Here is a 13,923-nt window from a genome sequence, read left to right as displayed (position 1 = left end):
ACACAAAGGACCAGCAACTCCTCAGAAGGCATTCTGAGAAAAAGATCCTAGAAAAGTGCAACCCTGGGGAGATTTGGTAAGATGGAGGCATTCACAGCACGTGTGTGTAACAGCCTATGTGTACCTACCTGCTAACCTGACCCAACCAAAGCCCACTGTAGGCAAAGGAAAGATTCTCACAAGTGGGATTAAATGGCAGAATAAATGGCCACACTGGGGTACTGCTATTCACCAAGAAATTGAGCATTGGAAAAAATGGGAAAGTTTAAGTGTAATTTAAGCAATATTTGTGGTGTGACCACATTTACTTACTTCTTCACAGCCAGGAAAGATTCCAGGGGGTCATTGTTCAGTGCTGCTCTTGCGGCCCAAAACTTCTAAAGCTGGGCCCTCTATGAGGAGAATTATCCCCTGAATGTGCCTGGGGCTGCTGCTCAGGAGGGGAGGGGGCTGCTGCTATTGTGCTGTGCCTATTGGTGTCACAAGGAGCTTGCTCCTACCTTTTTAACATGTCACTGTGATGCTGGGGGCAGATCATGGTGAAACCTGCAACCTCTTCAGACTAAGCCCAGAGCCTGCTGAGACCTTGCCTTGCTTCCACCAGCTGATCCTGTTTGCTTTTTTCAAGACTGAAAAGTGCTGGGAGGCTCCCAGACTTGCTATTGGCTCTGCCACAGGCTGCACTCCTACTGGCTGAGCACAGAGGAGGCTTAGTGAGGGGAAGGGAGAAGAGGAAGGCACGAACAAAGTCATTGCATTGCTCTGAGTCCGGGCTGGTGAGGGGAGAGGAAGAGGAGTCAAGCGAGCTACATTGCTCCCAGCTGTTATGAAAACTCAGAATAGGGCAAATGCCATACCCAAATGACACCCCTGGTAACAGAGTGTATTCTCTGATTAAAGCCCAGGCTCTAGTTTCAGGGCCAAAGAAAGGAGTTCCATGAGCAGGGTGGGCCAGAACTCCCTTTTCCATTCACTAGCAAGGGACAAGGATGGCTCCTAGCTGTTTACAGATGGCCTCTCCCGGATGTCTTGGAGAGCTGTGTTGCTGGGATATGTAGTCCCTCCAGGCAGCTCTGCATATAGACCTGCGGTCAAGAAAGGCCTGCTGAGAAATAAGGGTAGGGGATATAAACAGAATCCTTGCACTACACCAGGGAGAGTCAGGGAAGGCAGTAGCTTATGCTACAGTAAACCTCTAATGTTTTTCTTTGATTGGTGTAATATTTTCTGTTACAAGTTTTAAGGCAGACACTGGGTGCTTGGTTAAGTGCTCAAAGTCAGGAAAGACAAAGTCTCCAATGACACACACAACTTTTAATTTGGCCCCCTTACAAGTCTAACTTCCAAGAAGCCTTTATAATGACTAACACGTTTTGGGTGTTATGTCATAGAAATCATCATTATTATGGTATATTTTTATAGAAAGGCTTTTTACAGGAGTTATTTCTAGTTAAGACTTTATATTTAATAATTCAGTCTGCAACCGTATACTACACTTGTTCTTTTCAACCAGCTGCAACACCTCTCTTAGATGTGTGGCAAGGTTCAAGGGCATTACCTGGCCCTCAGGAAAAAAGGGGTTCATCTGAGCTCAGTTTCCCTCCACCCTTGCTCAGGTACTCAAAAGGAGAACTATAAATTGGATGCTTATGGAGGCCAGGCCAGTCACCCAGGAATACAGGACTAGTTGAACTCCAAGCTGGGGAGATGTTTACTTCCTTTTCTGCATCTGCTAAACTTATTTTGTTATGAACATTATATCTTGAGGAAGAGACCTTTCTTTCTGCTGAGTCATGCAAGCAGTTTCGGGGCACAATACAGAAAATGAGGCAGCCAAACTCCAAAGCTAATTTAGCTGAGAACACAAGATATCTACTTTACTTGCATAGATGTCAACACATTTTTGCTAATAATCTTTGTTGTTTTATTTAATCTGTAGTATCTCATGCAAAGTGTTGATATAAATGACTTAGAGGGGCTCTGCTTGGCATATAGAGCAGATATAAGATACTGTAGAAAAGACAGTATTCTATTATTTGAAAAACAGTATTGGATCCTGTAATTAACATCTGTATCATTCTGCATATGCACCAATGGGCAGAGTTATAGTTGAATGGTTAACCTTAGCTCTGAGATTTCCCAACGGTGAGAGGTTTTGTTTTCTTCTATGCTTAACCATACAGCCTTCATGTTCTTTTAATGTAGGTCTTTGATAGAATTCTCATAGGGAGGGGGAATGTGGGGACAGGTTGTGAGGGGGTTAAGAAAATATTTTGAAATCATTTTCATACTGTACAATTATTTGGCTAGACATTCTATTCCATTCAGGTTTATGCTTCATGCCCTTCACTGTGGTATCTGACATCACCAGACTCTTGGATCTCATGGACTTTCACAAGTTCAGCAGGACTAAGCACCTCTCCTTCTAACATAGGAGCTGTACTGCTTTTACTTTTAAGATAGGTGGAGTTAAGCAGGAAAAACTTTACATGCTCTTTGCATGGCATTGTGTGTCCACCAGGCTCCCACCACTTCATCTGGAAAACGTTACGTGCTTAACAAACACTTTCACCTGCAGCTGGGCAACAGGACTGGAAATAAGGCAAGAGCTCATCTCTCAAACTTTCGAGAAAGGAATTCACACTTGGGCAGAGACCAACCCTAGAAAATTGTAGCCCAGTAGGTGGAAATTTCATAATGTTCTGACTGACTGAAAACAGGAAAATGGAAATGGAAACTAATATGCAACCTTAACCGTAGTTGTAGCCTCCGTGACCTCTGTGACAACATGCAACTCTGAAACCTTATCAACCATATGAAGAACTTCACTGCAGGAACAATAAGCCATATGTAATACATGCAGTACCATCAAATTAATAAAAAGGAAAAACAATGTTGAAAAATTACTCATAACCGAGAAATAATAGACGCTTCAGTGGAGAGAACGCAGGTTAAATAATGCAGGTTAAATAATGGGTGAAAAAATAACGTTATAAGAAATGTTGGGGAATAAGACACACTATTAAGAGAGTGTCATCATCAGTAAAGATGTTCAAGACTACACCAGTAAGGTTTGTTCTAGATGTTTGATGACAGCATTATGGTGGCATCATTAATGGGTCCTTTATTGTACTGCTTTGAGTGAATCTTACAAATGTCTCTTTTAAGGATTGGCTATATTCATCACACATATATCTGGTAAAATGTATATGAAGGCCTTCTCATGACTTCCAAGTGCTCAGGTTTCTAGCATGCTGTCATTCATCTCTTGCTATTCCAAATTTTCTTCTCCATTGCAGTTGATTGTCACCAGGCTTTTGCAATACTAGCCAGCTGCATGGCACATTCCTCTAGCTTCTTTTTTCTATATCCTTCCAGAATGAGCTATCTGGCTTATCGACAACCTTCCGTTATGATCAGTTTCATCAGTATTCTCTCAACCTTGCTGTTTAATGAGGTTTGACAAATTTCACACATCTTGCCGCACTTACAACTTAAACAGGCAATTTTTCCTTAGCCAAGGGAGGCAGGAAGTAGCAATTCCAGAGTTGGCTTTGAGATGCTCATATTGATGGGTAGCCTGTCAGGTTAAAAAAACTGCAGTTCAGGCTGAGCTGCAAGATGGGGGGGGAAGTTTTTGGGGTTTTTTTGCCTTCCATTTTTATTGTCCTCTTTGACATTTCCAAGTTCACCAGGCAATACAGAGACAAAAAGAATAATTCTTCTCCTCGCACACAGCTGAAAGCTGTGAAGAGACCAACAAATTGGCAGTAATGAACTGCAAGGAAGAAATGGGGCTTTGCTCATCTGCAGCCAAGCTCTGCCCCCGAGAGGCAACTTTTATAAAAACAATGCTATTGTTATCACTGTTCAAGCCATATTCTTAAATATCTAGGCTGCAGCATATTAATCTATTTATGAATGGTAAGTAGGAATCTCAAAAGAAATCTAAGCAAACCACCACAATAGTGAAGTGAAGAGCAAAATAAAAGGCTGAAGATTTTCTCAATATATTTGCATTTCTAAGACTGTTTCTGTCACCTGCCTATGCTGCAGCCCGAAAGCAGTAGCTAGAAAAGCAAGGGCCTTAAAAGGCCTTATGTAATCTATATGGTTCCTATTCATCTTCAGAAAATGCTAATTTTACACAGCAAAGAGTATAAAGTCAGTTAAACAAAACAGGAATTTTATAGAGTTCTGGAGAACTGATGTCATCTGGGAACAGTATACTCCATCTATGCATTATGTTTGAAAAAACACAGTCAGACACAAACTGCATTTCCTTGTGATTTATGTTTTATGAGTTCATAAATCTAGCATTGTGGATATGCTGGGATTGAAATCCGAATCTTTAAGCACCATAATTCATGGGCACAAAGGATTAATTTTAACCAGAAAATGTTTAGAATATCAGCATAACAATGAGCAGCACAGGCAAATATATGGCATACACAAAAGAGCACCAACTAAAATATTTTATTAGTGTTGCTCTATTGAACAAGTTCAAAGACATTTTTATAAACACAAAAACAGTGTGTATCAATGATATATATACATACAGTGAAGAGAGACATGCATTGTGTAACGTGCCCTCTAGTTTGATGGATCATTAAACAGATTTCATTTCTTTCAGTGCAGGTGGTTTGTTTTTTTAAAAAAAACACCTATAAAATGATTAATGAACAAGAATCAGGATCTTATTCCGACTCTTTTTTCACTGGTGAAATATTATTGGTGGATAGCATGTATGAACTTCCTGACTGGAAGGTTGTGCATATTGCCACTGATTTTATCAACACGGAAGATGTGCAAATGCATAACAGCAGAGGGTTAAATCAATGTTCATTTACTACCAGTATACAAGGGGCACATGGTAACAAGGCCCAACTTTCAGTTGATATGAAGAAGGTCCAAATGCAAATTGGGCATAGTTTAAAATGACCTTCTTCTAAACTGTATCCATAGTCTGCATCTGCATCTTTCTGTTCTAGCATGCAGCATTTCAGCAGGTCAGCACTTCCATAGCTCCTTCTTGGATCTCTAAACATTCTGAAAATGTCAGTGAATTAGGTCCCAATTCAGCAAGGTACTTAAGCAGATGCCTAACTGTAAACAGATGGAATGGCCTCACTGGAGTGAGCGAGATTATTCAAGTGCTTACAGTTAAACACATACTTAAGAGCCTTGCTGATCTGGGGCCTAAATCCGAACAGGGATTATTATCCCTATTTATTATTATTATGTTATTATTATTCCTATTTTACTGATGGGGAAATTGCCAAGGTACCATGGGATGTCTGTGGTAGAGCAAGGAAAAGATTCCAAGCCATCCACACTTGTGCCTTAACCACAAGCCCTTCCTTACTCTCCAAAACTGCAGCCACAGCACAGTGTTATTGCCTTATCATTTTACAATGGGGGAAGGGTGCCATACTATTTACAACACAGGTGCCAGAACCCTTCCGTTCGGCCATCTTTAGTCAACCGTCTCTCAAAGCACTTCACCATTTGTTGGCAGTAGAGCAATAGCCTGTATCATTGCATGTCTATAGGATGCTATGTACCAATAGTTTAATCTTTTGGGAGTCTGATCCAAAGCCTACTGAAATCAATGGACAGACTCTTGATTTGGATCAGGCCCTTCTTGCATTTTCCATTCAAGGATTTCAAAGAGCTTCACAAATATTTATTAAGCCACAGGACACCCTTGCAAACAGGTATTATACCCATTTTGTATATGAGTAAAGTGAGGCACAGAGATAACGTGACTTTCCCAAGGTCATAGGTCTCAATACAGTCCAGAGTAGAATTGAGGAGTCCTGACTCCCAGCCCCCTGCTCTAACTTCCATCACCACAACCATCAAAACTAAAAATCTGAGTCAGTTAAAATGCACCAGAATTGTTTCACTTTGCTGATTTTACAGGGGAGACAAAGGGGCCAGATCCTCAGCTGGTGGAACCTGGCATGGCTCCATTGATTCCACTGACCCTATGAACTTCAATATAGTTGCGCCAATTTACACCAGTTGAGGATCTGGACCTGTGAATAGAGAAAAATATATTTAAGAGGAGCCCTAGATATTTCCAACTCTGGTTTTTCCCCCCATTTTCTTGCCCAATTTTGAGGATATAAATCATATCTTCCTAGAGTAATTCACATCTTTTCCACAATTATCAAAATTTCTTGGACAATCATAAAATAAAATAATAATAATACCTAGCTGTTACACAGCCCTTTTTATCTGCAGATCTCAAAACACCTTTCAAATGAGGTCAGTATCAGCCCCATTCTACAGATGGGGAAATTGAGGCAGGGGGAGGTGAACTTCACTGAGGTGGGGATTTTAACCCACATTTCCTGAGTCCAACCCAGTGCCCTAGATCATGCTGTAGAACACCAGTTTGTGTTCAAGTTTCATAAATGACACGCACATCTGAGATATGGTAGAGTACTATAAAGATGTTACCCTGCAATTAATTGAAATGTGTTTCAGTAGCCACTATTGTGTGTTCCAGCCTGGCTTCCATTCATTTAAAACAAAACAAAAAATTACATACAAAGTTTAAGCTCTAGTTTGGGACTGAGAACTAAACAGATGATGTAAGCTATTGAGCAAATGATTAAATAAATCTTAAGACACTGCTGTACCGTTAATGAAAAAAAGCACAACATTCCGTCAGTGATTCAAGATGTAAGGAAAACTGTATCAACATGAAACTATGCCCCGATATGTGCATCTCAATGAAGTTAGAAATCAAATTTTTTTTTTTTTTGTGAAGACTCATACCCCATTTTAAGGTTAATCTAGTTTGCAGCAGCAATGTGTTACAGCAATTTGGTACAGTGGCATCAATACTACTCCTAGTTAAAATAGATTACATGCTGGGATTTAATTATCAAACCCTGATGAGCCATAGTGATATTTTAGCATTTATCTAAACAAAAAATCTAGGAAGCCTCTAGCTCCACAAAGAAAATTCAAAGGAAGAATGAATTCAAGCAGCGGGCTGGGGGGAGAAGAGAGAGAGGTGCATTAATCAGCAGATTCAACCTCCCAACGTCAGGAAAAAATTTATTACTCGTCTCAGGCATCCTTCAATCTGACTTGGAAAGCAAGCAAATTTAAAGTTGCATTCAGTTCCTTATTAAGGCTTGTTGGCTGGGGGCCAAAACTGTCTCCATTATTTGCATTTCCCACATACATATAGACAAATGTCTTAACCACATCAAGGTCATTCAATATCAAGGCCATTAAATTAAGTTTTCCCCTCTAAAATGAGGCCTCATTATCAAAACTAATTAAAGGATGACAAAACTGACTGAGCCGTTCCCTTCCTTTGCACAGGCTTTTTCATGACTAGGCCATTCCTTAGAAATGAAGTTGATTAAAATTATGAAAAGCTATTTTAATCCCTGTGGCTGTGTTAAAGGTCTCTTGACGATCAGCATTAGAATAGTATAAAATGGCAAAGACGCATGGTTTTTCTATTTGCACTTTAGCCACATGCTTCTCACTGATCCTCTGGATTTACCTAATTCCCTTATTTCATTGACTATCCACCACAGTTTGTGAATCACAGTATGTGGAATAAAGGCGGGATGCAAGGTTTTATTTCATCTAGTATTTCCATGTGAGCAGTTGGCACCGGAGGCACAATAGGCTTGATCCCCAGTTGGTAAACTGACCAACTTTCACTATAGCCAGTTTACACCATCTGAGGATCTTATTTCTGACATCCACATTTTCAGCATGAATTCCTGCCATCAAATGTGATGTCCTAAAACCTGTTGATCTGCACCCAACAGGTGCTTTCAGAAGGGGAATAAGCTCATTCTGTCATGCTGGTTAGATTGGGGGAGAGGAGGAGGGGGCATTTAACATCAATATGTCAAAATCATAATAATTCATGTGAGATATGCCATGTCCGGTACTGTTAGAAAGGTTATAATATGCTAAGTCAGATGATAATACTTATGTTCATGTGTAATATGTGAAATGGAAGTTATAGATATCTGTATTTCAAATTGTGCTACCTGGGCAACACCCCAGATAGGATGGTGGCAGGACAATAGCCTGCTTAATGGCCCATTAAGACACTCACGGATGCAAGGGACCCAGGAAGAAACTAAAGGCATACCTGAAGAGTTACCAGAATTGGCCCATGTGACTCTGGACTCCATTTTAGTTCTTGTAATATTCCACAAGACTGCATGGCCAGGGCCAGAGGGTATATAAGGCCAAGCCACAGAATCCATTTTGTCTTTGTTCCTGTTCAGCTACAGACACATACCTACCTCTGGGTCAATTCATTTGCAACTGAACTGAAGAACTAAGACCCATCCAGGTACTGGATGTATACCAGAGGAACTGTACAAGCCTGCAAACTCCTCAATTCTTCTAGAAACCTGATGTATATAGACTTTTAATCATTTGTATGTATCTGATTGCTCTAATCCTTTAACATTTCTCTTATGGTTTATTTCTTTCTTTTTACAATAAACCTTTAGTTTTAGTTACTAAAGGATTGTCTGGCAGCGTGGTATTTTAGGTAAGATCCAAACTTATATTGAACTGGTACTGTGGCTGACCCTTTGGGTCATAGGGAACCTTTTTAGTAAAGATCATAGAGTTTAAATAACTGGTCTCTTTACTGGACCCAGTACTGATTTGGGAGCCAGAAGCTGAAATGCAGGAAAGGGGGCTGTGTGTATTTGTATACTGGCTTCTGTGGGGATTCAGAAGCGCAGTTTGTGGCTGGTTGGAGAGCCTGACTTCAGTGTCACCCATCAGTGTTGGGAGAATCTGCTCTTTTTTTACAGCATGCCCTGACCTTGGCATTATCAGGTGGCTGCCCTGGGCATGGGACGGGTCACACATTTCTTCATACTTTATACAACTGTTAGTATCCATGCAGCAATGTACACACGCATAATGCTTTGCAAACACGCCTGAGGCCTGAAATTCCATTCCAGTCCTCCAATACACCAGCTTGTGCTAGCTGAGTTCAGTGAAGATACACTGGGTTTGCACCAATGTAATAGAGTGTAGAATCAGGCATGTAAGGTGCAGAGAACTTTGTGGGACTTGGGTTGGGGGAGGGAATTTATACCTCCAGTCTACAGGCAAGTATACAGCCCCTCTACAGACCATAGGGCACTGCCATTTTTGTCTCCCCATACTTTCATAAAGTTTAAGGCCAAAAGGACCATTAGACCATCTAATCTGACGTCCACTGTACCACAGGCCCTTAAATTTCACCCATTTACCCCTATATTGAGCCCAATGATTTGCATTTGATTAAAGTATAACTCGTGTTTGGCTCAAGTATATCTTCTGGAAAGGCATCCAGTCAAGAGATGGAGAATCCACCACTTCCACTGGTAATTTGTTCTAGTGGTTAATCACCCCTGCCGATAAAAATTTGTACCTTATTTCCAGAATGAATTTGCCAGGCTTCAGCTTCCAGCCATTGGTTATTGTTCTGCCTTTCCCCACTATAGTAAAGAGCCCTTTAGTATTTGGTATTTTGTCCCTGTGAAGGTACTTATACACCATAATCTTTCTCTATCTTTTTTTTTGATAAGCTAAATAGATCCAGCTCTGTCCTCTTGCTGTAAGGCATTTTCCCCATATGAATGGTTGTGACTATTTTCTGCACCCTCTCCAATTTTCAACATAATTTTTTAAAATGTGACCACCAGAACTGTACACAATATTCCAGAATCTGTCTCAATAATGCCATATGTAGAGGTAAGAGTTACCTCCTACTCTTACTCATTACTCCTGTTTATACATCCAAGGGTCGCATTAGCCACGGTATCAGTCTGGGAGCTCAGAGTTCAGTTGCTTTCCAAGATACAGTCCCTTGTTCTGTAGGTATGGCCTCCATTCCTTTTTCCTAGATCCGTAACTTTTGCAGATGGTTGCATTAAAAACACACTTTGTTTGAATGGGCCCACGTTACCAGGCAATGCAGCCAACACTATACAGCTTTCCTGCCCTCATCATTATTTACCACTCTGCCAATCTTTGGGTCATCTGCAAATTTAATCTGCAGTGGTTTTATAATTACTTTTAAATCACCAATGAAAATATTTAATAGCATTGGGCCTAGTGCTGACCCCTGTGGAACACCACCAAAAACTCATTCGACAAGGATTCCCCTTTGACAACTACTTTTTGAGATCTATCAATTAACCTGTCCTTAATCCATTTAATGTGTGCTTTATTGATATTGGATAGTGCACAATATCTGCAGTACTAAGACTTGGTCTGCACTGAAAAGTTATCTCAGCATAGCTACATCAGTCAAGGTTGTGAAGAAAACCACACCTCTGGCCGATGTAGCTATGCCAACTTAACCGCCAGTGTAGATGCAGTTATGTCAAATGGAAGAGGGCTTCCATCAACATGGCTAACCTCATTTGGGAAGGTACTGTTCCTACACCAACAGAAAAGCTCCTTCTGTCAGCATAGGCTGCGTCTACACTTGGGGGCTAAGCCAGCAGGGATATGGCAGCATCACTATGCTGGGACAGTGTCTCTAGCGTGGCTGTACCCTAATTCAAACACCTTACAAAAGCCATAACCACATTGGTCCGGGGTGTGGTTTTTTCACACCCCTCACCAACATAGCTATGAAAATATCACTTTCAAGCATAAACCAAGCCTAAGTATATTACAGTCTTGGAAGTTACCTTACAGAGAATTAAGTCACAGAGAGGCTAAGTGACACGCCCAAGGAAATGCAGAAAGTCTATGGCAGAGCAAAGACTTGAACCAGGGTCTCCCCAGTCCCAGGCTCGTGCCCTAACCATGGGAAAAACCAACTGAGAAGTGAAGCTAGCTGGGGTTAGGCACTTCAAGTCTGAGCCAGGAGGTGCCGGTAATATTGAAGAAGTAGCATGCTCAGACCCTTTGGAAGGAAGAATGCCTCACTCTGTAGCAGCCTCCTGTGGCCAATTCGGACACAGTCTGAAAAGTCTCTGAAGGGAGCTTCAACCTTTTCTCCTCATCTGCAAGGAGGTGAGGTCTTGAGAACAGAGAGGCTAAGGGCTTGTCTTCACAAACAATTGGACTGCAGCAATCCGGAGTGTGAATCTGCCCCACCCTAGTTTGCCACAGTCTAACTGTCCATGTGCACCCTGCTGATGTGCATTGTATACTCTAGAGTGCTGTAAATGCAAGTTACAGAGATGATCAAAAAGCACTAAAAGTACAACGCTTGTGCCTGTTCACACAGCACTCGTATCACCGAAGCACTGTTGGTGTTCTAGCATTGACAGTGAGAGTAGTGCACTGAGGGCAGCTATCACACTGTGCAGCTCGCCACCTTGTGCCGCTAGGACTTGTCTGAAGGCAGAGAGGATGGGTGTGGGCTCAACATCCTATGATGCAGTGATTTCTGTCCCATTCCATGGGCTTCCAAGTGCATTTCGCGGCATTTTTCAATAGCCCCCGTTTCCTGTTCAGCTGCCATCTCAATCTCAAGGAATGGATCTTAACTTTTAACAGATCTCCCCTCTCCTGCATCCTGCATGCCAGGACTGGGACCTCCTCATCCATGACTTCTTCATCAGGGTTGAATCCAGTGTCCGCTGTCTCCAGGCCTGCAGAGGGATCCACGGGTCTCTTGGCAGTGGAGGTAGGGTCACCGCCGAGGATGGCTTCCAGCTCCTTATAGAAACAGCAGGTCTTTGGCTCGACACCAGAGTGATGGTTTGACTCCCTAGCCTTGTGTTACCCCTGCCATAGCTCCTTGATTCTCTCTTGACACTGCAGCGTGTCCCATTCATGGCCCTTCTCCTTCATGCCACAAGAAATCTGTCTGTAGGTATCAAAGTTTCTTCAGCTAGAACAGAACTGGAACTGCACAGCCTCCTCTCCCCAAATGCTGCTCAGATACAGAAGGTCCGGTGTGCTCCAAGCTGGAAAGCGTTTGGTGTGTGGAGCTGCTATGGTCAGCTAGGAAGATGCAATGAGAGCTCTCCCCGCCGATCAACCAGGAAGTGGAATTTCAAAAATTCCTGGGACTTTAAGGGGGAGGAGCAGATGGCGGTGGGGCAGCAGAGTTCAAACTGATGGCCAAAGAGGTTAGGATGGGCATTGTGGGACACTTCCGGAGGCCATTTAATGAGGCATAACCAAGCACGGTGTCTACACTGATGCTTTGTCACTAAAAGTTTGGTGCAAAAAGCTCTGTGCTTCTCATCAAGGTAGTTATATTTTGTCGCAAAACCATGGCAATTGGGTCGGTGGGGAGGGGGATTGTAGTTTTTACACCACTGTTTTGGTGCAAAAAGCTGACTTTGTTTGACAGAAGTCTGTAGTGTAGACCAGCCCTAAGTGTTAGTCCTGTTTCAGAGAGGACTAGCTCAAGGCACTCCAACTCAAAGCACATTAATGAACTGTTAATGCACATCAGCAGGGACGAACACAGAGACTGTGGTATTTAGACCATGAGATAGAGTCATAACCCAGCTTACCTTCATCTAATTGTTTGTGTAGACAAGCCCTATGTGAGAAAAGTGATGGCAGGCTCCTTGAAGCTCTGAGTGTGGTGAGAAAACCTCTCCAGCCTCCAACGCACCTCACAAACCCAGGCCACTACAAAACAAAAATATTTGTAAAATTAGTCACCCACAGCAACTTAGACAGAAAATATGTCCCAGCATGGGCTCCTTTGACCGTGGCATACTATTATAATTTTCTTTCATAGATCTCTGTCTACCAACTTTGCATAGGCCTCTTTCTCTGCTTGCCTCTAGCATTTCTTCCCTTGATGGGCCAGTTTCTCTTTGCCTACATAGGCCTCACTCCCTCTCATTCTGATGAAATAGCCCATAGAATTTTCTTTTTCTTTATCTTTTTCACAATGTGTGTGTCAGCAAGCGTGTCAATGCATTTGCCAGTTCTACATGTTCTATATCAAAAGTCACTGCAAATCCATGTCATCAATCATTTCTCCATTATTGCAAAAACATTATAATCTGTTTGTGTGGTTCAGCAATTTCAAGATTTAGAAGGACACCGTCAAGACTTTTTTTTATGGCTTTTAATTTTATTTCAGTTTGTTTTATACTCATCATGTTTGAATACTCTCATGGTAGCTTGAAAAGCAAATGTCTTTCCCTATTGACTTTGTTCTTTCCCTTTGGCCAACATTGATTTTTCCCTGAGTTTTGAATGAATCTGAAATGAATGTGACTGCTCTGTTCAATGCCAACAATTTCTAGCTGTCTACGTTAGCCCTCTCCTTGTGCCAAACAATCTTGTCATTTGTGATTCAGCATCGTAAGCAATAACTTAGCACTCTTCATAGACCTACTAACTCTGAGTCAGCCTGGAAGCCAAAAAGAGCATGTTGATGAGGCCCACAAAAAAAGCTAGCTAGCGTTAGCTTTTGCTTTAAAAAATTGTTTTTTCAGCTATAAAGAAGAGGATTTTTTTTAAATAATGTTGATATTTGGAATCAAGAGGATTTGCTCTCATTAAACAATTAAAAATTAGAGTTCAAAGAAGCTGATGTTGTTTCTAAGGACTTGTCTACAAGGGACACTCAGAAAAGCTAAGGCAAATTAGCTAAAGGTGTGAAGTCAGTATTCACAAGTTAAAGCACATTAACCCTCTATGTGGGTGCTCTCGTTTAGGAGTAAAGTGGCCTTAGTTCACTGTAACAAGGAGTATTAGGGGCTAGTCTACACTACAAAGGCTTTCTTGATACAGCTGTAACCAATGTAACTATACCAGCAGAGTCCCCTGGTGTGGAGATGCAGCTTATATTAACCAAAGGAATTATTTTGCAGATATATTTATACCACCTCCCTGAATGCGGACAAAACTTTGTAGTGTACACCTGGCCTAAGTTAGGCCATGTCTAAACTACAGTGGCACAGCTACGATGCTGCAGCTGTGCCAGCG

At 41.7% G+C, this 13,923-nt stretch overlaps 1 long non-coding RNA gene across 1 annotated transcript; it reads right to left on the bottom strand.

Moving 5' to 3' along the window:
• Positions 1-547: 547 nt before the first annotated feature.
• Positions 548-12,593, bottom strand: LOC137153907 (uncharacterized). Its single transcript, XR_010919941.1, has 2 exons — positions 12,489-12,593; positions 548-1,105 (listed from the first exon to the last, which is right to left on the bottom strand). It is a non-coding gene; the product is annotated as an uncharacterized lncRNA (long non-coding RNA).
• Positions 12,594-13,923: the final 1,330 nt, after the last annotated feature.

Source organism: Emydura macquarii, unplaced genomic scaffold (genome assembly GCF_026122565.2).
Source record: "Emydura macquarii macquarii isolate MOO-44397 ecotype Brisbane River unplaced genomic scaffold, CSIRO-AGI_Emac_v2 contig_1253, whole genome shotgun sequence".
NCBI classification, from domain to species: domain Eukaryota; kingdom Metazoa; phylum Chordata; order Testudines; family Chelidae; genus Emydura; species Emydura macquarii.
This window is presented reverse-complemented; position numbering and strand designations above follow the sequence as displayed.